Source organism: Megalobrama amblycephala, linkage group LG15 (assembly GCF_018812025.1).
Source record: "Megalobrama amblycephala isolate DHTTF-2021 linkage group LG15, ASM1881202v1, whole genome shotgun sequence".
Classification (NCBI taxonomy): Eukaryota; Metazoa; Chordata; class Actinopteri; order Cypriniformes; family Xenocyprididae; genus Megalobrama; species Megalobrama amblycephala.
In genome coordinates, this window is record NC_063058.1 from 29,566,307 (window position 1) to 29,593,688 (window position 27,382).

Here is a 27,382-nt window from a genome sequence, read left to right on the forward strand (position 1 = left end):
TTACTAGTTTGTTCCCTCGATTTGCTAAATCGTGTGGACATTTACTTATTCATCCCTAGATTTATAAATCATGAACACGATTTACTAATTTGTTCCCTCGCCCCGATTTGCTAAATCATGAGCATGATTTAGCAAATCGAGGGAACGAAATAGTAAATCGTGTGCACGATTTAGCAAATCAAGGAAACAAAATAGTAAATCTTCCGCACGATTTAGCAAATCGAGGAAACAAAATAAATCGTCCACACGATTTATTAAATAGAGGGATCGAAATTGTAAATCATGCGTACGATTTAGCAAAATGAGAAAACGAAATAGTAAATCATCCACACAATTTAGTAAATCGAGGGAACGAAATAGTAAATCTTCCGCACGATTTAGCAAATCGAGGAAACGAAATAAATCGTCCACACGATTTAGTAAATCGAGGGATCGAAATTGTAAATCGTGCGTACGATTTAGCAAAATGAGAAAACGAAATATTAAATCATCCACACAATTTAGTAAATCGAGGGAACAAAATAGTAAATCGTGTGCACAATTTAGCAAATCGAGGAAACGAAATAGTAAATTGTGTGCACGATTTAGCAAAATGAGAAAACGAAATAGTAAATTGTCCACACAATTTAGTAAATCGAGGGAACGAAATAGTAAATCGTGTGCACGATTTAGCAAATTAAGGAAACATAATAGTAAATTGTGCGCACAATTTAGCAAATCGAGGAAACGAAATAGTAAATTGTGTGCACGATTTAGCAAATCGAGGGAACGAAATAGTAAATCGTGCGTACGATTTAGCAAAATGAGAAAACGAAATAGTAAATCGTCCACACAATTTAGCAAATCGAGGAAACGAAATAGTAAATTGTGCGCACGATTTAGCAAATCGAGGAAACGAAATAGTAAATTGTGCACACGATTTAGCTAATCGAGGGAACGAAATAGTAAATCGTGCGTACGATTTAGCAAATCGAGGAAACGAAATAGTAAATTGTGTGCACGATTTAGCAAAATGAGAAAACAAAATAGTAAATCATCCACACAATTTAGTAAATCGAGGGAACAAAATAGTAAATCGTCCACACGATTTAGCAAAATGAGAAAACGAAATAGTAAATCATCCACACAATTTAGTAAATCGAGGGAACAAAATAGTAAATCGTCCACACGATTTAGCAAAATGAGAAAACGAAATAGTAAATCATCCACACAATTTAGTAAATCAAGGAAACGAAATAGTAAATTGTGTGCACGATTTAGCAAAATGAGAAAATGAAATAGTAAATCATCCACACGATTTAGCAAATCGAGGAAACGAAATAGTAAATCGTGTGCACAATTTAGCAAATCGAGGAAACGAAATAGTAAATTGTGCGCACGATTTAGCAAATCGAGGGAACGAAATAGTAAATCGTACATACGATTTAGCAAATCGAGGAAACGAAATAGTAAATCGTGCGCACGATTTAGCAAATCGAAGGAACGAAATAGTAAATCGTGCGTACGATTTAGCCAATCGAGGAAACAAAATAGTAAATCGTGCGCACAATTTAGCAAATCGAGGAAACGAAATAGTAAATCGTCCACACGATTTAGCAAAATGAGAAAACGAAATAGTAAATCATCCACACAATTTAGCAAATCGAGGAAACGAAATAGTAAATTGTGCGCACAATTTAGCAAATCGAGGAAACGAAATAGTAAATCGTGTGCACAATTTAGCAAATCGAGGAAACGAAATAGTAAATTGTGCGCACGATTTAGCAAATTGAGGGAACGAAATAGTAAATCGTGCGTACGATTTAGCAAATCGAGGAAACGAAATAGTAAATTGTGTGCACGATTTAGCAAAATGAGAAAACAAAATAGTAAATCGTCCACACAATTTAGTAACTCGAGGGAATGAAATAGTAAATTGTGCGCACGATTTAGCAAATTGAGGAAACATAATAGTAAATTGTGCGCACAATTTAGCAAATCGAGGAAACGAAATAGTAAATTGTGTGCACGATTTAGCAAATCGAGGGAACGAAATAGTAAATCGTGCGTACGATTTAGCAAAATGAGAAAACGAAATAGTAAATCGTCCACACAATTTAGTAAATCGAGGGAACGAAATAGTAAATCGTCCACACGATTTAGCAAATCGAGGGAACAAAATAGTAAATCGTGCGCACAATTTAGCAAATCGAGGGAAAGAAATAGTAAATCGTCCACAAGATTTAGCAAATCGAGGGAACAAAATAATAAATTGAGCGCACGATTTAGCAAATCGAGGGAACAAATGAGTAAATTGTGCACGATTTAGCAAATCAAGGGAACGAAATAGTAAAATGTGCGCACAATTTAGCAAATCGAGGGAACAAAATAATAAATTGTGTGCACGATTTAGTAAATCGAGGGAACAAATTAGTAAATTGTGCACGATTTAGCAAATTGAGGAAACGAAATAGTAAATTGTGTGCACGATTTAGCAAATCAAGGGAACGAAATAGTAAAATGTGCGCACAATTTAGCAAATCGAGGGAACAAAATAATAAATCGTCCGCACGATTTAGCAAATCGAGGGAACAAAATAATAAATTGTGTGCACGATTTAGCAAATCGAGGGAACAAAATAATAAATTGTGTGCACGATTTAGCAAATCGAGGGAACAAAATAATAAATTGTGTGCACGATTTAGCAAATCGAGGGAACAAAATAATAAATTGTGTGCACGATTTAGCAAATCGAGGGAACAAAATAATAAATTGTGTGCACGATTTAGCAAATCGAGGGAACAAAATAATAAATTGTGTGCACGATTTAGTAAATCGAGGGAACAAAATAATAAATTGTGTGCACGATTTAGCAAATCGAGGGAACAAAATAATAAATTGTGTGCACGATTTAGCAAATCGAGGGAACAAAATAATAAATTGTGTGCACGATTTAGTAAATCAAGGGAACAAATTAGTAAATTGTGCACGATTTAGCAAATTGAGGAAACGAAATAGTAAATTGTGTGCACGATTTAGCAAATCAAGGGAACGAAATAGTAAAATGTGCACACAATTTAGCAAATCGAGGGAACAAAATAATAAATCGTCCACACGATTTAGCAAATCGAGGAAACAAAATAGTAAATCGTCTGCACGATTTAGCAAATCGAGGAAACGAAATAGTAAATCGTCCACACGATTTAGCAAATCGAGGAAACAAAATAGTAAATCGTCCGCACGATTTAGCAAATCGAGGGAACAAAATAATAAATCGTGCGCACGATTTAGCAAAATGAGGAAACGAAATAGTAAATTGTGCGCACGATTTATCAAATCAAGGGAACGAAATAGTAAATCGTGCGCACGATTTAGCAAAATGAGGGAACGAAATAGTAAATCAAGCGCACGTTTTAGCAAAATGAGGAAACAAATTAGTAAATCGTGCGCACGATTTAGCAAAATGAGGAAACGAAATAGTAAATCAAGTGCACGGTTTAGCAAAATTAGGAAACTAATTAGTAAATCGTGCGCACAATTTACTTCTTTTTTTTCTTGCATGTCATGTGCGGGGTTCTCTCTTTTCCATCTTCCATTTTCCATTTTTTTCATTTTATTCATATTTTACATTGTAGGAGAAATCACTGAGATATTCCAGAGATCTCATTTGTAATTTTTCTCCCCCATGGGACAGTTTGTTCCATCAGAAAACGGCTACTGTGATGGCAATGAAGAGAACAAACGTGATTGGTGCATCTTTGTCTCTCTCTCTCTCTCTGTTTCCCACACTCCACTTCCTCCCTCCACCTTGTGCCGTCCTAACGCTCTCCCCTCTCTCTCTCTCTCTCTCTCTCTCTCTCTCCCTCTCTCCGTCTCTCACTCTACCTCTCTGTTGGCTGACTGTAGGTACGCCCTCTGCTCGAGTGTGTGTCGGTGTGGTTGGAGCGTGCTTGTGTGTTCATGCATGTTGGATGCAGGTGGATCACGGATGCGTCTGCAAGCTCTTCATCAAGGTTGTGTTTTATGAGGAGTCCGGACCGCATCAGCATTCTGGATATAATTCCGCCCCTGTGGATACGGACACACGTTAACACAGACACATCCGACTGCTGTTAAACCTCCGGTAAGAGGTGTTTTTATTACTCTCAGTGACCGAGGGAGATGTTTGGAGGTAAAGCTCTTCTCAGTTTGCGCTCTTTGGGGAAGTGTGCACCGGTTTGGCATCAAATAAAGCAGCTCTGATTTTTTTTGGAGCATGTTTGCAAGAGATATCCGTTAATATTTCAGACATCAAAGTGTTTGACGTCTATATTTAGTCCAGAGAAATGCTTTCATCGGTACATTCGTTCGGATACAAGCCAGTTTCTCTGCCAGGCAGATCGTTTAAAGAGCGGGATGGGAGGGGCTGGAAGGCATTCTGGGTACAGCTGACACATCTAGAAAAGCGAACGGGCGACACGGAGAGAGAGTGAGACAGGTAGAGAAGGCTCTAAGAGACTGTAATGAGCATCAATATTTATTAGATTTGGCCACTTCAACCTTAATTTCACTCGGTGCGCTCGGAAACTAATAAGAGAGAAATGTGATTAGGCGTCACGGGTAGAATAGCAGTTTCCACTTCTCTCCCCACCAGTTAAAAAGCTAAAAAAAATAAAGTCCAGAGGGAATTTAGGAAACATTCACGCGTGACAGAAACGCTTCTTGGACATTTTAGTTTGCCTGCATGCAGTGAATGATCATTGTTCATACCTCAATCAATAGCTGTAAGTTATTAGTATGCTTTCTAAAGCATCTCTTTTGCATGGTTATGCCCAAACCATGTCGTTTTCATCACATATATTATTTCAGATTTGTATGTAGTGACACGGCACATCATGGGGAATATCTTCTTCCAACTGAACAATGACTGTTTATTGTGGCCGATGTCACATGATCACAAACACACTGCAAAAAATGATGTTCTTCCTCAGTCTTTAACATTCTTAAATCAAGATACATTTACTTAAGAAGCAAAAATGAATTCAAATAAAGTGAGTTTCCTTAAAACAAGAAAAAGCAAAACCTTACTTAATTTTGGTTAATTTTTCATGAAATAAGAGTAAATGTATCTTGATTTCAGAATGTTTCGATATTTGTACTGGAAAACGACAAAAATACTGAGGCCGGACATCATTTTTTGCAGTGCAGGAGCGTTTCCTGTCTTCTTTTCTCTTAGATACTCTATCTAATCACATCTGCCACTGAGAAGTTAATTCATTTATGAAATATTACCTTGCGGTCAGAGTTAGTCGAGTGAAATCGCGATACGTCCGGATTCCCAGTGTTCTCAGGGACTGTATTAGTGATTGATGAGTCTGGAGGTAAGACGGTGAGACGGATTGAGACGTACACAGATCCTCTGGCATCAGTTCTTGCTTTTGTTGTGAGCTCAGCAGAGTTTATGGCACTGGGAGTTTGATGACTTTGGGGGAAGGCCTGCTAGTTTGTGCTAAAGGTGCTAAACTCATCAAAGACTCATTATGCACGTCTTAAGATATCTGTTCATTGATTCATTTGGCTGTTTTTGTTTTCATTGACCACATCAGATACTGTATGTATGGACCTTAAATGAGTTTGAGGGGCGAAGTATTATTTTCTTCCATTTTAATATAATATGAGACAGACATATTCCACATTATCAGTCATTTCATGACTAAAAGAAACGTGAGTAATCAAATAAATGAGTGGCTGATTATCAAAGCAATGGAAATAGCATAGGTCAACATGAAATTAAAAGGAACCCTAATTACTTTCTTAAAAACATATTTTGTCTTCATAATCTTTGATTACAAATGCTTTTCTCTGAAATTACTGTACTTTTTGCCTCATGCCATCAAGTTTGCCCCAACTTTTCATGATCCAGTCAGTTCCCATTGGATAAAATCAAGTCCCAACCTACATATCCAGTTTCAATCATAAACACAGAAGTAAAATCGTATTCAACCTCCAACACTGCAGTTAACTAGGCCCTAATTACGCTAATGTTTTTTTTAAATTTTCAATGTATATTTAAAAAAAAAAAAATTTATTGCACAGTTTTAATCATTTTAAGTTTTTTTAATATTATTTCCAAATTATATTACATTTTATATTGATGTATTATATATTTTAGTTTTTATTTTCATAATTTAGCTGCTTGTTTATTTAATTTATTTTTTTAAATTAACAATTTTTTTTATTTTTGTCATTTGACCAATTTTATTTTTTGATATTTAATATATTTTTATTTTTTATTTAATTTTATTTTTTAAGTAACATTTTTATTTTTGTCATTTGACTACTTATTTTAATTTGAACTTTATTTTTAATTTTATTTTATTTTTTTATTTTTAAAAGTATTTTTTTTTAAGTTTTGTTTATTTTTATTTTTTAATTTATATTTTTTAATTAACTCTTGTTTTTTATTTTTGTAATTTGACTAATTTTGTTTACATTTTATGTGATTTGCTTTAATATTAAATATGTATATATTTTATAATTTGACTAATTTTAATTTTATTTATTTTTAATATTTAATATTGCTTTTTATTTTCATTTTTTAAAGTAATTTTCCCGTTTTTTTTTTTTTTTTGGCTTATTTATTTAATTTATTTAATTATTTAAATTAAATCGTTGTAAGTATTTAAATCATTGCTATTCTTGTCATGGCATCAGTTATGATGGTGAAGACGGCATATATCAAGTCACATGTGCAGTCGAGCGCGCTTTCAGAATTGCAAAATGCCATATCAAGTGCTTGGATTATAGTGGTGGAGCGATATTTCCCACTAGTTTGGGAATTCTTGCATGCAAAATGCATTCAGCAGTAATTTTGTGATTTGCATAATTTCTTTTGCCTGTTTCTTTGGTTAAAAGCCTTTTCTCTTGGCAGATCCATAGCCACCTCAATAACGCATATCGATCATGTCGCATCGGGGATGAGATTGGCGGTCAGTTTTCAGTTCCAGCACGTTGAGTCTTGGTGCTCAAATGGGGGTTTGAATTCATCTTGTGCCATCTCCTAATCCCATTTCCCCTCGTTTGGGGGTGCAAAACATCACGTGTCGTGCAGATGAATTTTGTAGCCGTGAAAACTCGCTGTTCTGCTTTCATACGTTCTCATTGTCGGTTTTATGCACTTTCAGTAAAGATGGATGAGGTTTCGCAGTACCCCGAGGATCTGTTCGTGCAGGAGGCCTTGCTCTTGATGAACTGAAGAAGCTCCAGGTGGACATCAGCACTCCACAGAAAGCTTGCCTTGCAGCCTCTGGCAGCTTCATAGAGGAAGACTAATCTTTCTTTTGGCAAAGAAAAGCGACTTCCCGGGGGAACATGAAGTGGATTTTGTTCAGGAACTCATTGTTGAAGATGGTTAAGGCACATTCCCGGCCAACAATGTCTTCCGCGTGACCTTCCGCCTGTAGCGCTTCTGCTCAATGAGCAGCTTTTGGTTCAGAAGCCTGTTAGGGATCTATCAAACATCTGTAACGGAGAATATGTGTTTTCAGGTACGTACAGGATCTGAAATGTGCCTGTGATGTTTGACGCACGTCAAGCTCCAGGCCATCACTCTCAGCTCTGCCTCCAACCCGACACGAAGATCAGGATGGATTATCACGTACGAAAGAGCGAAAGAGAAAGACAGAGCGATGGAGAGAGAGCGTGACCTTATATTCCCAGATCCATCCGTGTCATGTTCGATGTTCTGTGCTCTCCTCAGAGCAGATCTGATTGTTCTGGATGGTGTTGCTTTGGGTTGATAACCGTCAAACCCCTGACAGATAGAATCCATCTCGCGTACATCTGTTCTTTTAACACGTTTAATGAAAACGGAAAAGTCTGTTCGCCGCCTTTTATCAAAGACAAATTGCCCTCGTCTGAGCGTTTCCTGATCAGAATTCCGTGCCAGACTCTGACATTTAATTTGCAGCTAAATTGGGGTGAGAACGGTGTGTATGAACGGCCGATTCTCTGATCCAGAGGCGTGCGAACAGAAGACTGCTGTTATTCATGTCGGAGAGGACAATGACAGCAGTCACAATAAAAGCTTTTAAAGGAGACAGAGGACATTGTGCGTAGTCAGGAAGGGTTTTTATGGAGTTCAACAAGGATGAGTCATTAAATGATGCACTCCAAAAGCTTTTTCTTAATCCGTATTTTCACCGGGTTTTCTATAAAGACATTTATTTAAAAAGCATAAAATATTGAAGGAAAAGTTTAAATAAAACAAAAATTTTTTTTGCATGTGGACTGCCACTTTTAAGCTTCAAAAAGGATGCAAAATTACAATAAAATTATTATAAAAAGTAATATATATATGACTTGTGCAGTATAAAAGAATTCAATTTAGCCAATGTATCTTTGTTTTTGTTTTGCTAGATGCATTAAACAAGAAAATGTTTTTAAATTAAAAGTATTTAATTGATTTGTATTAGATAAAATATTAGTTATATATTAGTTTTATATATATATATATATATATATATATATATATATATATATATATATATATAAAGATATATTCTATAAATCACTATAATAAATAAACTTGTTCCTGATGGTTAGCTACACTCTGGGTGTAAAATGCTGGGTTAAATCAACCCAAGTTGGGTTGAAACTGGACAAACCCAGCGATTGGGTTGTTTTAACCCAGTGGTTGGGTTAAATGTTTGCCCAACATGCTGGGCAGTTTTATTTAACTCAACTTTTGTTTAAAAATGACTATATGGCTGGCTTAAAATGAACCCAAAATAGGCTGGAAATTAAAAATCAAGCACATAATTACTAGAACCAACAATAATAATCAAAAGGTGATTTTATTTTATTTATTTTATTTTTTAAATTTAAATTTATTTTTAATTTATTATTATTAAGCAATTTAATAAATGTTTATTGTTTAATTATTATTCATTAAACTTATTAATAAATGTTCATTTCCAACATATTTTGGGTTAAGCAAGCAAAACAATAGTTGGGTCAAATAAAACTACCCAGCAAGTTGGGCAAACATTTAACCCAATCGCTGGGTTTGTCAATTTTCAACCCAACTTGGGTTGTTTTTAACCCAGCATTTTTTATTTAGAGTGTATATTTTGAACTGACAACTAAACAAAATAACGTGTAATTTACTAGAGTTTCTGACAAAATGTTAATTGCTGCTGACGCAAAACATTTGCAAGAGAACGCATATTTTTTTTCCATTACTATATCCCTTTAGGGTCTCCATAGAATGAATGATTCAATGACTCACTCATAAATATTGTACTTGTTTCATTACTGGATGAATCAGCATTTTTGTACGAATCTCTTAAATGGTTAGTTCACCCAAAAATTAAAATTCTGTCATTAATTACTCACCCTCATGTCGTTCCACACCTGTTCATTCATCTTCAGAACACAAATTAAGATATTTTTGATGAAATCCGATGACACAATGAGGCCTGCATTGACAGCAAGATAATTTACACTTTCAGATGCCCAGAAAGCTACTAAAGACATATTTAAAACAGTTTATGTGACTACAGTGGTTCAACCTTAATGTTATGAAGCGACAAAAAATAAAAACAATCTAGTGATGGGCGATTTCAAAACACTGCTTCATGAAGCTTCGAAGCTTTACGAATCTTTTGTTTCGAATCAGTGGTTCAGAGCGCGTATCAAACTGCCAAAGTCACGCCCCACAGTGGTGAACCATTGAAATTTCGTAACGTTTCAAAACACTTATGATGTAACAAAGCCTCGTTTACTAAAATCACGTGATTTGGCAGTTTGATAAATGCTCGGAACCACTGATTTGAAAAAAAAGAAGCTTCATGATGCAGTTAATTAATGACAGAATTTTCATTTTTGGGTGAACTAACCCTTTAAATGAGTGATTCAATGCAAAAACATTTTTTCAGCTGTCACTTGTCTCCACCTACTGGTGTAACGATGTAATTTATACAAAACGTCATTTGAAGCGCCAAGTTACTTTCAAAGGCTGATTTGCAAAGACATCAGTGTTTATATCTGAAATATAAACTTTTATTCCAGTTTGGTTTGTTAATCTGTTTCATACCTAAACATGACACCCGCTCTCCCTGGCTCAGCGGCAGCCCGAACAAACATTGATTGTTCCGGTGTGATTTTATCAAAAGTCATGTGGGTGTTTGAGATTGCAATCTTTTAACATTATTTGTTCAGCTCTACTGGAAACAAGTCAAAATTACTCATTGGGAAAATGATTTTTGTCATTGTGACGCAAACAACTGCATACACTACCTGAACGACTGACTTCTTTCTGAAACGAAAGTAATTTGATTCATCATAATTGCCTTGCGTTATCTCAAAATTACATTTCACTACTAATGCGCAATATTAATACTGATGCACTCATGAAATCATATAAGACTGTAAACACAATCTTGTCATCTCTCTTTCTCTCTGTCTCTCAATTTTAGAACTATATTATTTTAATTACCTTGGTGATTAAAAAAATTTCCCCGCTCCATTTTCTCTGTCAGAATTAATGTGGGATTTCAGTCTAATGTAAGAGAGAAAGAGACAGACAAATAATGACTAAAAGAAACAAACAAGTAAACAAACAAATGCGTGACGGGGACAGTTTAAGTCAACATGAAATCAAAATGGACCCTATTTACTTCCTTAAATGTATATCCTGTCTGCATAATCTTTGATTAAAAATGCTTTCCCCTGAAATGACTTTACCTCACGTCACCAAGTTCTACCCCAACTTTTAATGATCCAATCAATTCCCAATGGATAAAATCAACCTACATTCCCATTGAATGTCCTGTTTCACTTTACGAAAAGTAAAATCATGTTTATTTTAATTTTGTTCTATAAGCTGTATTGAGAAATTCAGCGACCAGTCGTGTTCAGCTCTCCTTTTGTTTTTCAGCTGGTGTTTTGCATGAAGCTCTACAAAAGCGAGCGTATCCTTGGGTGAACGCACCTTTGAAATCTCTGCCGTCAGAGCTGATTGCTTTTGAAGTGCTTTGGTAATGAAATGGTTGTGGAGATTCTCGTGCGAATAAGAAATGCTGTCGCACGTCTTCCTGTCTCACCTCCAGCCCCCTGCAATCAAAAAGAGGTGATTGAATTCAGCTCATTAACAGCCTGAGCAAAGACAGACGCTGTTCCAAATCCTAGTGCGCTGCCTATCTAGATGGGCATTCCCGACACAAAGGCTCTTATCCTGTTTTATTAAATACTTCGTTTTGATTGAGTTGCATGGACTTTGCGCAAGTAGTGCTTGTGGTACACTGGTGTGTTGGCCATGTTGATTAATTTTTATAAATTTTGAGATTATTACCTTCTTGAACCGTCATGCCTTGCTCAGATTTTTGAACTAAGTGAGTTTTAAATGCAATTTTGAATTGGTTTTAAGAATTTTGGATGGATTTTAAGATTTCATTTCATATATAAATATGTATATATATGTACATATATGTCTTTTTAAAAACTTTATCCCATAATTATCTGTTTTATTTTTTACTCTGAGATGGACGGGGCTTCACAAAGCTGCCAAAATCAGTTACAATTTTACTTTTTTATTTATTTATTTTTAAATTGCATGATTAGGCCGGATTTGATTACGAACAAAAAATGTACTTCACAAAATATCTCTCCTTGAAAAAATGTCTCTTTAGACTTTGGATCTTTCCAATGAATAAACATTGTGTTTTCATTAGGGTTATTATTGTTAGCTAAAACCAAAACTAAAATAATAATAAAAACATTTGGTACTTGAAATAACATAAATGTTAACTAAAAAAAAAAAAAAAAAAATGAAATTTTATTTCAGCTAGTCAAAGCAAAATTTCTCATTTTAATTTAGTTTAACTAAAATAAGTAAAACTAATACTGAAATAAAAATTCATGAAAACTATATAGACATATTTAAAAAAATAAATGACAAAAACACAACAAAATTAGTATAAATTTAAGTAAAATTTAAATGAAAACAAATTAACTAATCGTAATTTAAATAGTTATATTAAACTAATAATAACTCAAGTAATAAACTTATTAATTATAATTTAAATAAATAACATTGCTTTTGAGTAAATATTGTGTAAAATACATAAAATCATATACATAAAAGTATCAAGCTCTCTAGTTATTGTTATCGCCATCATAGAGTATGTTGCAAAATTCACATCAGTTAGCTGTTAAATAAGACTATCCCAGAATGCATTGCAATAACAATCAAAGTTTTCAATCAAGATACTGGATGAGGGAAATGTTGCTTACAAATATAGTCATATTTTATATGTGCCTTAAAGTCCCCCTGTAGTCAATCATTTTTGTCCCTTAAAACTCATCTTTGTTCACCAAAATGACATATTTAAATGTTTTTTTTTCCTGTGAAAAATTATTAATGCCTTAAAATAGCTTGAATGTAATTCTACACCCTTGCCTCATTTAATATACACGGATCTTTGAATATGATAATTAGCCCCGCCTCCACTCACTCGCACGAGCTCAGAGATCCACTCGGTCAACTTACTGAGGTAAACGCTGCACAATGGTATCGCTTTTTGCAACGTCAGACACATAATGATAATTAATGATCAGAACGTCATTGGAGAATAGTTCATCATAACATTGTAATATTCATCATACACCCGCTATATTGCTAAATCTAAAACAGAAAAATATACCGGGATTACTTTCTTTTGAGACTCCTTTGCACGGTCAGTTAATGATATGCTAAAGCTCACAGGCACATTGTTGTGATTGGTTACAAGGTAGTTTGTGACATCAGAAACACCAGAGATTTCTTTTTTTCACTGCAGATTTGAAGAGAAAATACTCAGCAATGGTGTTGAATAGTGAATTTGGTTTGGTTTGTCTTAAAGATTGTTAAAAACACCAGATACAACATTAAAAACTTGATTTTCACCACAGGGGGACTTTAAAGGACTTTAAAATTTCTAACTGAGCTTAGTATTATTAATATTTATTTTATGACCATTTCCGTTTTGTATTTCGGTCAGCGCTGATTTGCCATGAAGGAGCTCCGGGTGTTGTCCAGGAGCAATGAGCTCCCGTAACGCTCTATTAAGTTGCGCCAAACTGCGCTCCGTCGTACTAACATTACAGTAGGAGTATCTGCTGAGTATGAACTATTCATGATTACGTTAGAAATCACCTCTCAGTCTGATCTATGTCTCAACTAAACCCTCCATCTGGAAAAAATCACCCTCCATTAATCAGCGCTGAGCTCACAGTTCAAGAGCAATTTCCCAACTCAATGTTAATTAAATAGAGTAACTCGTCGCAGGTTAAAATCCCCGACATCTGTTCACGGCAGTAATTTCATAAATTAATATTTTAAAAAATGCCCTTTCGCATATTAATAGTAACCTAAAAGGGCAAAAAGCCCCATAAACCGTCTGTGACATAATCCTTTACAACCTCAGTATGACCTCACACATTACACATCCCGAGAGCTAAATCTGCTTAAATATCCAAAACTACATGAGCGTGAAATAATCACATGTGTTTTATTTAAAAGCATTTAAACATTAGATGTACTGACATAAACAGTCTGTTGTCTTTAGGCCACTTCTGACTGTTTTTGGTAAGGAATACACTGTAAATACTGTAGTTTCTGGTATTGAAAAAAGCTTTTTTTTAATAGCATGAGACCAAATAGAAACAAAATTTAGTTACATTTTATTTCAGTGGTCCACTTTAGACATTCTGCCAATTATAGAATAGACTGTTAGATTAGGGTTGGGTGTTAGAGTTTGGGTTAGTAGATGCAAAGATAGTAGAATGTCTGTTGGTGGACCATCAAAATAAAGTGTTAGCAGATATTAATCAGACAGTTTACTAATACTATAAGAGTTAGTTGACATGTAGTTGAAAAGTGAGTAGAATGTCTAAAGTGGACCATCGCTGTAAATGGTGGTGACGATTCTAGGGGCCCCTGGCCTTAAGGGGGGCCCCACGATTTCAACCCCCCACCCCTGGAACACGATTTCAACTGAGGGGAAAACCGGGGACCAAATTTTCAACCGAGGGGAAAAACTTTTCGACAAAGGAGAAAATCGGGGACTGAATTTTCAACCAAGGGGGACCCTCCCCTCCCCAGAACACGATTTCAGATGGGAGCCCACAACAGCAGTCTACCCCAATGACAAACGATAAGCAAAACTACTTTTTTCCCTTCAATATTTTTGCAGCATTGTTTCTGTGAAGCTCCGCCCTCACTGGAATCTCATTGGACGTCACAACCATGAGCTCAACACATGAAATTTTGAAGTAGACTTAAATAGTATTCTCTTGTAAAACTTACTTCAATTAACAACTTAGGAAAATCTTTTGTTACAGTGCAAATGACTGCTGATTTACATCAGTTTTTTAGGGATTTGGCCCATTCGGATGAACGACTGTACATTGATATGTGGAGATTACATTTATTGAATTTCATTTACATTTCTTAAAGGTACAGTAGCAGACAGTTTAACTACGTGGGTCATAGCAAAAATTTTAGTTATACAGTTGTGGCCAGAATTATTAGCCCCCTTCATAAATATGATCAAAGATGACTCTAAAAATAAATCTGCATTGTTTATCCTTTTGATCTTTAATTCATAAAATTAGCAAAAATCTAACCTTTCATTGAAGGAAAAGAATTGAAAGTGGGGGGAAAATAACATTAAGAAATAAATGTTTTTCTCCAAAACACGTTGCCCACAATTATTAGCACCCCTAGAATTTTTTAGGAGTAAAATATCTCTGAAGTATATTCCCATTCATATTTACATTTTTTTTAGCACACCAGGGTGATCATGAACATGAAATTGTCCAGCCATGACTTCCTGTTCCACAGGAGTATAAACATGAGGAAACACAAAGGCCAAATTTCCTTAATCATTCATCACAATGAGAAAAAACAAAGAATATAGTTCTGATGTGTAGCAAATGCTTGTCGAGCTTCACAAAATAGAAAGTGGCTGTAAGAAAATAACTGAAGCATTGAAAATCCCCATTTCCACTATCAGGGCTATAATTGAGAAGTTCCAATCAACTAAAGATGTTACAAATCTGCCTATAAGAGGACGTGTGTAAAAATCATCCTAATGCGCAGTGAGGAGGAATGTTTAAGTGTCCAAAGACTCTCCAAGGATCACAGCTGGAGAATTGCAGAGATTAGTTGAGTCTTGAATCTCAGAAAGCCTAAAAAAAATTTATCAAAAGTACCTACATCCCCACAAGTTGTTCGGGAGGGTTTCAAGAAAAATCCTCTGCTCTCATCCAGAAACAATCTCCAGCATATTCAGTTGTCAGACAAGACTGGAACTTCAAACGGGACGAGCTTCTATGGTCAGATGAAACTAAAACAAGAGCTTCTTGGCAGCAAACCCACCAGATGGGTTTGGTGCACACATGGATAAAAGTGCCCCATGCCCACGGTTAAATATACTGCTGGATCTTTAATGTTGTGGGCCTATTTTTGTGCTGGAGGTCCTGGACAATTTGTTCAGATATATCATATCATGGATTCTATCAAATACCAACAGATAAAAGATCAAAACCTGACCACTTCTGCTAGAAATCTTATAATGGGCTGTGGTTGGATCATCCGTCGGGACAGTGATCCAAAACAAACATCAAAACCAGCACAAAAATGTGTCACTGAGCACAAAATGAAGCTTTTGCCATGGCCATCCCAGTCCTCTGACCTGAACCCTAAAGAAAATGAGTGGAGTGAACTGAAGAGAAGAAGCACCAATATCGAGCTGGAATCTGAAGGATCTGGAGAGATTCTTTATGAAGGAATGGTCTCTGGTTAGATTTTTGCTAATTTTATAAATTAAAGATCAAAAGGATAAACAATGCAGATTTATTTTTTGAGTCATCTTTGATCATATTTATGAAGGGGGCTAATAATTCTGGCCACAACTGTACAAAGATGGTGCACTATAAATGGAAAGATAGTAGAATGTCTGTTGGGGGACAATCAAAGTAAAGTGTTAGCAGATATTAATCAGACAGTTTACTAATACTATAATGAGAGTTAGTTGACATGTAGTTGAAAAGTGAGTAGAAAGTCTAAAGTGGACCATCGAAAGTGTTAACCAAAATTTTGCTTGATTTATTAGAAAAAACATTTAATGTACTACGTAGACTAAGAACATGTCCTGACCAGCAGAGCCATTGCTAGCGCTGCGAACGGTGGTGACAATAGGGGGGCCCCACGATTTCAACCCCCCACCCCTGGAACACGATGTTAACCGAGGGGAAACCCGGGAACCAAATTTTCAACCGAAGGCAAAACCTGGGACTGAATTTTCGACAAAGGAGAAAAATCTTTTGTCCAGCTTCTAAATAAAAGAGGCAGTCGCCAATTGATGAAGTCCAGTGTTGGGGGTAATGCATTTTTCTGAGATGTGCACTTAGGACTGCACATGCACGTTGGCTGGTCCAGTCTGAAAAATACAGTTTTTTTGTCATGATTTGACCATTTAAAAACAAAACTTATGAGGCAGTTGTTGTCAGATTTCATTGGTGATTTCAAATTAAAAAAAAAATTAATGATAAGCTTGGTGAACAGCTTTGGAGAATTCGATTTTTCCCCATTCAAAAAGATAGGACCTGCACAACTTAAATAGCTGCCCGAGAGGCGTTTCAAAGATCGCCTCTGAGTGAAATGACTTGCCTTAAAAGGACTTTGGTAAAAGGAAGTGGGGGAAATGGTCACGTAAAACTAAATTGCGGCTTTGTTGGGTATAAGAAATTTAACATGACCTGTAGACTTAATTTAAAACAAAAGTTCCACAACACCTTTAACTTTATCCAGTTGTAATTTGCCCAGTTGTTCCTCAGTGATTATATAAGTGTGAACGAATAAACCATAGCGCAGCAGGTGTGATGCTCGACAGAGTCAGCGTGTCAAATACAGACGCCAGTTCAAACTCTGTCTGGGAGCTAATTAGTCACACTTCATTATGAGTCTGACTGAAGGTGATTGTAATAATTACATTGAGTTTTCCCTGTTTATTCGGTCACATAAACCTTTGACAGTGGCTTCTCCAGAAAAAGAAAAAACAAAGGTCATTGTTGCTTTTCTGCACAATAATAAAGCCGATCTGAGGAATCTCTTGAGGTAATGGGCCAGAACCATGTAAACAGCAGAATGTGCATCATTAACACCAGAAACGAGCGCCACCTCATGTCATTACAGGCTGCTTCACCAAACAGCTGTAGCACATTATGGGATATCTGAAGCCCAACGGGGATGACAGAGGAAACCCTTAAGCCTGGTGCACACTATGGGATTTCTGTTTTTCTGATCTTTTCACATTATACGCTTTTGGAAGGAATGGTTCTATATAGAACCTTAAAGGGTTCTGTCAGGCGCTTCCTATAGGGGTTCCTATCATGGGATCATTTTATGGATTTAGTTCCATGCAGTTTCATGCTATTTGTGAATGTAAAAGGTCTGCAAAGTTTCAAAGATCAAAGTTATTGTCTCCCAAAAATGATAGAACTGATTATGAACGTCCTGAAATTAGTCATTAGTGATTCCAGTTCCTGCAGGAACCTATGTAGGTTTGTAACAAATTTGCATAATGCCAGCCTGTGGTCTTCATTGTAACGTCTACTTTGACCCTCAAACACTGTAGTTTTCACAGACGCCTGGAAGAGTCTGGTTCATGTTGTCGACATGTCTTGAAGACACTGTTTTCTGTGCTGCCAAAGCACATCCACTTTGCTGCACTTCCATAGGATGAGGACCTGAGCCCGTATTTATATAGTAAAACCGATGCCATTGTTAGGGTAGGGTGGGGGAAAACGCCCCCTTTAAGGACTGTGTCATTTTTTTCTGTGAAACAAAAGTTAAAGGGATATTTCACCCAAAAATGAAAATGTGATGTTTATCCGCTTACCCCTAGGGCATCCAAGATGTAGGTGACTTTGTTTCTTCAGTAGAACAGAAATTATGATTTTTATCTCTAACCGTTGCGGTCTGTCAGTCGTATAATGCATGGCAATGGGAACAAAATCTATGAGAGTAAAACAAAAACATGCACAGACAAATCCAAATTAAACCTTGTGGCTCGTGACGACACACTGATGTCCCAAGACACGAAACGATCAGTTTGTGTGAGAAACCGAACAGTATTTATATCATTTTTTACCTCTAATACACCACTTGCGCACGGCATCCGGTGCGTGAGCGGCGTTTTCCCCCACTCTACCCTACTGTTCGTATTGCTGTAAAACAAGTGCAGAGGAAGATCTGGAGCTGAAATTCAGATATGATAATGACCGTTTAGTTTCCGACACATGCTGTAAGTGGTAGACCAATCACAACAAATGGCCATCTGACCAATCAGAGTAGAGTAGGCTCTGGGGAAAGGAGGGGTTTAGAGAGACCGAATCCTTTATCGAGTCCTCGAGTACCTATGTTCTACATATACATCTTTAACATTGTAGTTGTATAAATTAAGATAACTTAATATTATAAACAAACATGAATTCACAGTGAGCAATATTATAAATTAATTTAAATAAATTCAAGTTTTTTGTAGTAATTCAACCTTGTTGTAAAGTGTTACTGGAGTTATGCTGTATATCATATACAGTAGATGATCATCAAATATAATCGACTTTTTTATTTCTGTGGTCCTATTAGTTCTTCATTAGATGGTTGTTGTAGCAAAAGTCACTTTCTGACCCAAAATTTCTGTCAGAACATCTTCAGAGTCTGAAATTCATCTCAAAGGTGAAAATAAAAAATTAGGATGTTGGTGAGCATGTTGCACTCTTAAATAAATCTTCTGATCTTGTGATTCCCAAAATTTGTCTTAGATGGCAAATCATGCAGTGTGCATTGGGCTTAAAACATGTCAAGATTTGTTTGATTCGTGGGCAATTAGAGTCGAATTTTAACCCAGCTTATGTGTTTGAATCTTCAGTCCAAAGACATGTTAGGTGGATTGGATATGCCAAATTGGCAGTAGGAGTGAGTGTGAGTGTGTCATAGTGTCAGGAAGGGTATCCGGCATAAAACCTGTGCCAAATCCAATGTGTGTGTGCGGATAATTCTGATTAATTACCGCAAATGAGCGGTAATTAAACGCTATATATATATAAAATCAGATAGTGCTGTTGTTCTGTATTTATCTTTAATACAACAGTTCAATACTAAAGAAGTTAATATTGATAAAAAATTTGTTTTGTTTTCCTTCAGTAATGAACTTGAACAGCATATATGAGGGGAATAAACAATTATTTCTTTTAAAAGCAGCATGATATGAAAATCAACCACATTTACTGTCTTAATAAACGTCCCTGGTCTTTTGTTCATGATCCATCAGTACTAAAGAAAAATAATGTTTTTCATAGTCTTTCATAATCAAAATGTAATTACTTTCTCCACCTCTGAAATGACTTTTGCTAATAATATCATAGTCAAATGATTAGATGACAATCATATCATGTTGTCTTTTAAAGAATATAATTGCAAAGCTAATAACTATTAGTTTATTATTAAGGGAGAATCAGTGATTGGCCGATGTGATACAGTAAATCAGATCTTCCACCGGTCACAGATCGCACACATCTCTCATAATGTCCTGCAGAGATTTCATTTCCTCTGTTTTCTCCCATGTCCCAAAAGCTCTTATTGGAAAGGAGCAGGACTTCATGAAATCCTTCGTAAACATGACAGAATCAAGAAAAACTTCAATTTCCTCCGATCTGCATCTGTCTTTCTCGTCTCTCTCTGTGTGTCGTCGTAGCTCTGCTCTTCTGGTCTCATCTGGGCGTGTGTGTTTGGCTCCGAAGGTCTGCTGGGATGTTGACAGCACTCTTCAGGTTGACTCTGTGTTGCGTAAACAGAGATTAGTGACCATACTGGCTCTTAATTAAAGTCAGAAAGCTGCCAGGGGACAGAGCAGGCCATCAAATATTAATCTAGACAGTCCCTGCAGCAGGCCAGCCCTCCACTGAGGGGGTTCCAGCGGGTGTGTATCACCATGATGTGCCGTCGCACACGGTCCAGAGGGATCGCTGAGTGTCATGACACATCAAATGATGCAATGGAACTGAAGGGAGCGTGAGACGCCAGTGAAACATTCAGATGATGGCCTTTGAATGTCTTTCTTCAGACCCGGCCGACGGCCCGTAATGAGTCTATGTTTCATTCTGAGGGATCACGTCCACGTCTGACTGAGGTCTCAATGTCACTGGCTTCGTGCCTGTCTGTGGCGTATCTGATCTAGTGGACTCTAAGAACGATGGTGTGGATTTAGGGTTGACATTTTGAGTTTATGTCATAAGCCTTAGGGTTAAGGAGCTGAGAGGTTAGGATTAGATTTAGTCTTCAAGGTTTAGGTTGTAGACTTTATAGTTTAGGATTTACATTTTGTCATTTGGTGGATGCTTTTATCGAAAATGATTAAAAATGACTAACATCGCAAGCAATTTCTCATGTAAGAGCCAACAGTACCACAATTTTAGGATTCGTTTTTTTGAGTTTATACAAAAATTAAACAAATTTAATTTTAATTTCTTAACTCTAAAGCGCATTCCTAAACATTTATACTCAACGATTGTAGACTTTGGAGTTAAAGGTTTATGATTGAAGTTTAGAGATTAAATTAGTTTTAGTTTTAAGGGTTTATGTTCAAGTGTTAGGATTTAAACGTTGTGTTTAGGACTTGGTTTCACAGACAGGGTTTAGATTAAGCCAGGATTAGGACATTTAAGTAGCTTTTATAAACATGCCTCAGAAAAAAACATTACTGTTGTGCATCTTGAGACAAAACACTGGCATGGATATATTTTAGGATATGTCAGTACAAGTTGCTTTCAGTTAAAACAGCTCAAACATGCATTTTAGTCGGACTAGGTTAAGCCTTGTCTGTGAAACTGGAGGAAAAAGTTCAGAATTTGGAGTTAGTCTAAAGCTTTTTTTCCATTTGTAGGCTTTGAAGTTTAGATTTAAACAATTAAAGGGTTAGTTCACGCAAAAATGAAAATGATCCCAGAATTTACTCATCCCTAAGCCATCCTAGGTGTATATGACTTTCAGCCAAACACAGTCAGAGTTATTTTTAAAAATATCCTGGCTCTTTATAATGGTAGTGAATGATACCTTTTTTTTAAGCCCAAAAAAGCGCATCCATTCATCATAAAAGTAATCCATATGGTTCCAGGGGGTTAATAAAGTCCTTAAAGGTGCCATCGAACGTTTTTTTACAAGATGTAATATAAGTCTAAGGTGTCCCCTGAATGTGTCTGTGAAGTTTCAGCTCAAAATACCCCATAGATTTTTTTTTTAATTAATTTTTTTTAACTGCCTATTTTGAGGCATAATTAGAAATGCGCCGATTCAGGCTGCGGCCCCTTTAATTGCTCGCACTCTCCGCCCCCTCCCCGAGCTCTCGACTCTATCATTGCATAAATAAAGTTCACACAGCTAATATAACCCTCAAAATGGATCTTTACAAAGTGTTCGTCATGCAGCATGTCTAATCGCATAAGTATGGTATTTATTTGGATGTTTACATTTGATTCTGAATGAATTTGAGGCTGTGCTCCATGGCTAACGGCTAATGCTACACTGTTGGAGAGATTTATAAAGAATGAAGTTGTGTTTATGCATTATACAGACTGCAAGTGTTTAAAAATGAAAATAGCGATGGCTCTTGTCTCCGTGAATACAGTAATAAACGATGGTAACTTTAACCACATTTAACAGTACATTAGCAACATGCTAACGAAACATTTAGAAAGACAATTTACAAATATCACTAAAAATATCATGTAATCATGGATCATGTCAGTTATTATTGCTCCATCTGCCATTTTTCGCTATTGTCCTTGCTTGCTTACCTAGTCTGATGATTCAGCTCTGCACAGTTCATGAGCTGGCATATGCAAATATTGGGGGTGTACACCCCGACTGTTACGTAACAGTCGGTGTTATGTTGAGATTCGCCTGTTCTTCTGAGGTCTTTTAAACAAATGAGATTTATATAAGAAGGAGGAAACAATGGAGTTTGAGACTTACTGTATGTCATTTCCATGTACTGAACTCTTATTCAACTATGCTGAGGTAAATTCAATTTTCAATTCGATGGCACCTTTAAGTGAAGTGATGCGTTTTTATAAGAAAAATATCCATATTTATAACTTTATAAACTATAATCACTGGCTTCCGGTAACAGCTATTGGATTCTGGTGGAAGAGTGAACTTTGACCTGACGTATGACGTACTGACGAATGCGGAAGCACAGAGGATAGAGCAAAACAAAACAACGGTCACAAATTAGAAGTCTTAAACAAGGATTTTTAAAGAGAAATATTGGAGGAGCTTGAGTTTGTTGCCCAGCCCTATTTTTTTGAACCACAAGAGGCGTCTACTCTCACCTAAGCTTGCGCTACTCCTACATCCATGTCGTGCGTTGGGTCGGAGGTCAATCTTCGGCCGGAACACGACTTGCATACAAGTAGATACAAAAAGATAGTCATATACACCTAGGATGGCTTGAGGCTTTGGAGTTTATGGTTTAGAGTTAAATGTTAAGGGTTTAGGTTGTAGGATTAATAGTTTAGTGTTTACATTTACATTTAGTAGAAAACATTTAGTTTAGTAGTTGTTTGTATCAAAAGTGACTTACAAATGAAGAGCATTGCAAGCAGTCTTTTATACAACAATACCACAATTTTAGGATCTCGTTAAAGATTATGGCTTTATGGATTTAGTCTTCGGTTATAGGCTTTGGAGTTAAGGGTTTAGGATTGCAGTTTAGATTTAAGACGTTAAGTTTTAGAATTAGTTTTAGTTTTAAGGGTTTATGTTGAAGGCTTTGGAGTTTCCGTTTTAGGTTGCTGGAGTTTAGAGTTAAGGATTAAGGGTTTAAAATTAAGCAGCAAAGGGTTTAGGATTAGATTTTGTCTTCAGGATTTAAATTGTACGCCTTAAGTGTTTTACAGGTGTAGGATGTAGGTTTAATTCTTATGGTGTTTAAAACTTTGGATTTAGAAGTTTAGGTTGTAGTGTGTATACATACACACACACACACACACACACACACACACACATATATATTGTTTCAAAGCAGCTTTACATCATTTCTACTCATTGACTAAATTTACACTAAATATTACACTACAATTATAAAAAAAACGTTGTTAATGAACGTCTTTGCCATGAACATTAATGAACATTAGCACTAATGTTTTGAGAACTGGTAAACAATTACTTCATATTTGACAACAGTGTTCACACGTTTATATCATCTCTGAGAGGAATGAACAGATTTTCTTGCTGTTGGGAATGTTGGGGATTCTATTAATTATAACGCATAAAGGTGAAGTTAATGTGCCGGAAGCATTGTCAACAACTGTTATCATTATCGCCGTGATTGGTGGAATTAAATGAGCTCGGTTAAGTATAGATGTGTGGCTGTTGCTGTTGGTGCGTTGTGTCTTTAAGAGGGGGCGTCGGAGCAGTAAGGGTGGGAGTAGATTTGTTAGTTTGGTGATTAATACCAAGCCCATCTGAATAGCAAAGCTCAGAGTGTGGGCACCACGTGTAATTGGTGTGTATGAGACACGACCTCACAGGAAAGAGCAAGACTAATGTCTACTTGCCCGCACACACATCCTCAAGCTTTCACCAGAATGATCTTCTGTATTTCCTTTCCCTCATCTCTGATGTCATTCAGCTGTTTGTGTATTATAGAGGTAGGAAGCATTAACAATTTACGAGGATTGCTTTAGTGCACCACGGTCTTGTGGCTCTCAAGGTTGTAGAATATGGTGATAATGATCTTGTTCTACATTGATCTGCTGCAATCATCCATGAGTTTATATGTTTTTCTTCATCCTGTGTCCAGCACATGAATATCAATAGAATTAGAGCGGATGTATCTGTGCATCCTTGGATCATGATGCAGAGTGGTTTGTACTGGTTACTCCAGTCCATATGAGTGATCGATAGTTTCTGGCACACCCTGATGTTCTCTGCAGCTTCAGTGCTGGTCAGAAGATCCTCACTCAGAAAATGTTTGGTTACATTGTATTTAAGTTGTTCTCAAGGCCTGAGATCTGTTTGTTTGCAAAAATTAAAATTAGTGCTGTCAAATCTATTAATCATGATTAATCGCATCTAACATAAAACTTTTGTGTGTATATATATATATATATATATATATATATATATATATTTATTTATGTGTGTATATATGTATACACACATAAACGTGTGTGTGTGTGTGTACACATATGTATGTATACATGCATATAATATTTAAGAACTTTTATGTTAGATGCAATTAAGCGATTTGACAGCACTAATTAAAATTATTTACTAATGCTGTCAAATCGATTAATCACGATTATTCGCATCTAACATAAAATATTGACAATATATGTCTATGTAAATATGAGCACACATTTTATTGTATATATTTACAAACTTATATGATTAATTGCGAATAATTGATATGACAGCACTAATTAAAATGATTTTACTAGAGCTGTCAAATTGAGTAATCGCGATTAATCGCATCTAACATAAAAGTTTGAAAATATATGTGTATGGAAATATATGTGCACACATATTATTTCAGTTGATTAATTGTGATTAATCAGTTTGACAGCACTAATTATAATGATTTTACTTGTGTTGTCAAATCGATTAATCGTGATGGATCGCAGCTAACATAAAAGTTTGAAAATATATGTGAATGTAAATATATGAGTACACATATTATTATATATATGTACACACCTATTTGATTAATTGCGATTAATCGATTTGACAGCACTAATTAAAATGATTTTACTAGCGCTGTCATCTAACATAAAAGTTTGAAAATATGTGTATGTAAATATATGTGCACACATACACATATTACCATATATATTTACACACTTTTTCGATTAATCACGATTCATTAATTTGACAGCACTAGATTTTACATTAGCTTGAGCCAAAGCTAGAGTTTAGCTAAATGTTTTATTGACCCTCCTGTATCAAATTGTATGAAGTGAAATGTATACTGTATGTAAAATTAACACTATTAAGAAATGACATAGCAGCCATCCAAAACACTCTTTTGAAAGCGGTTTCCAGGGTATTACTATTCCATCTGAGGTGTTCCAAGTGGTTGCCAGGGTAGCATATGTTCCTAAGGTATTCTGAATAGTTGCTAAGGTGTTGGTATTTTGTTGCAAAGGTGTTCTGGGTGTTGCTATAAGTTGTTAAAGTGTTCTGGGTGGTTACCAAGGCCTTGCTATTCTGTTGCTAAAATGTTTTGAGTGGTTTTTAGTGGTATACAGTCGCTAAGGGGTGTGGTTGCCATGGTGTTGCTGTCCCATTGCTTAAGTGTTCTGAATCTTTGACATATGGTTGCTAGGGTGTTCTTGGTGGTTGCCAGGCTGTTACTATCCTATTGTTTAAGTGTTCTGAATCTTTGATATATGGTTGCTAGGGTGTTCTTGGTGGTTGCCAGGCTGTTACTATCCTATTGTTTAAGTGTTCTGAATCTTTGACATATGGTTGCTAGGGTGTTCTTGGTGGTTGCCAGACTGTTACTATTCCATTTGCTAAAGTGTTCTGAATATTTTTAGTGTGCTGATAATCATTATAAAGGTGTGGTTGCCAGGGTGTTACTGTTCATTTGATAAGGGGTTCTGAGTGGTTAGTGTGTTGCAATAGAGTTGCTAGGGTGTTACTATTCCATTTCTAAAGTTCTCTGAGTCACTTTTAGTGCACTTCTATATGGTTGCTAAGGTGTTCTGGGTGGTTGCTAGGATGGTACCATTCCATTGCTAAGGTATTCTGAACCTTTGTTAATGCACTACTGTAAGGTTGCTAAGGTGTTTTACTGTAGATGGTTACCAGGGCGTTGCTATTCTGTTGATAAAGTACCCTGACTGAGAGTAACTACTGTACATAGCAGTGCACTAAAAACCTCTCTAAGTGGTTGCTAGAGTTGCCAAAATGTAATTTTAGTGTGCTGACATAGTAGTATACAGTTGCTAAGGTGTTCTGGGTGGTTGCCGGTATGTTACTGTTGCACTGATAGTGTTACTATTCCATTGTTAAGGTGCTCTGAGTGGTTGCTAGGGTGTCACTATTCCATGTTAAGCTGTTCTGAGGGGTTGTTGGTATGCTTCTCTACAGTTGCTAAGGTGCTCTTGAGTGGTTGCTAGGGTGCTACAATTCCATTGCTAAAGTGTTCTGATACATTTTTAGTGCACTGCTGTGGTTGCTAGGGTGTTACTGGCAAGCACTATGATAGTCTAAAAAAATATGCTTCTCTACAGTTACTAAGGTGCTCTGAGTAGTTGCGTGGGTTTTACTCCTCCATTGCTAAGGTGTTCCAACGGGTTGCTAGCATTCTTATCTACAGTTGCTGAGGTGCTCTAAATGGTTGTTACTACTCCATTGCGTACGTTTTCTGAGTGGTTGTTAGCGTGCTTCTCTACAGTTGCTAAGATGCTCTAAGTGGTTGCTAGGGTGTTACTATTCCATTGTTAAGTGTTCTGAGGGGTTGTTAGAGTGCTTCTCTTCAGTTGTAATGGTGCTTTAAGTGGTTGCTATGGTCCTACAACTCCGTTGTTAAAGTGTTCTAAGGTGTTGTTAGAGTGCTTCTCTATAGTTTCTAAGTTGCTCTGAGTGGTTGCTAGGGTGCTACTACTCTATTGCTAAGGTATTCTGAGGGGTTGCTAGTGTTCTTCTCTACAGTTACTAAGGTGCTCTGAGTGGTTGCTAGGGTGCTACAATTCCATTGCTAAGTTGTGCTACAATTCCATTGCTAAGTTGTTCTGAGTTGTTGTTAGAGTGCTTCTCTACAGTTGCTAAGTTGCTCTGAGTGGTTTCTAGGGTGTTACTACTCCATTGCTAAGGTGTTCTGAGAGGTTGCTAGCATTCTTCTCTACAGTTTCTAAGGTACTATAAATGGTTGTTAGGGTGTTACTGCTCCATTGCTAAAGTGTTCTGAGGGGTTGCTAGCGTTCTTCTCTACAGTTTCTAAGGTACTATAAATGGTTGTTAGGGTGTTACTACTCCATTGCTAAAGTGTTCTGAGCGGTTGTTAGCGTGTCTCTCTACAGCTGCTAAGGTGCTCTGAGTGGTTGCTGGGGTGCTACAATTCTGTTGCTAAGTGTTCTGACTGTTTGTTAGTGTTCTTCTCTACAGTTGCTAAGGTGCTCTAAGTGGTTGCTAGGGTGCTACAATTCCATTGCTAAAGTGTTCTGAGGGGTTGCTAGCGTTCTTCTCTACAGTTGCTAAGGTGCTCTAAGTGGTTGTTAGGGTGCTACTACTCCATTGCTAAGGTGTTCTGAGGGGTTGCTAGCGTTCTTCTCTACAGTTGCTAAGGTTCTGTAAGTGGTTGTTAGGGTG

At 36.4% G+C, this 27,382-nt stretch overlaps 1 protein-coding gene across 2 annotated transcripts in view; it reads left to right on the top strand.

Moving 5' to 3' along the window:
• The first annotated feature begins 3,845 nt into the window (after positions 1-3,845).
• The window catches only part of lingo1a (leucine rich repeat and Ig domain containing 1a), a 109,253-nt gene continuing 85,716 nt past the window's right edge, over positions 3,846-27,382 (top strand). The window contains exon 1 of one of the 2 annotated variants that reach the window (XM_048158926.1): positions 3,846-4,102. The gene's annotated coding sequence lies outside the window, so the exon portion shown is untranslated. Of the gene's footprint in view, positions 4,103-23,540; positions 23,716-27,382 lie in introns of those variants that run through there. The other variant, XM_048158927.1, reaches the window with a different exon arrangement.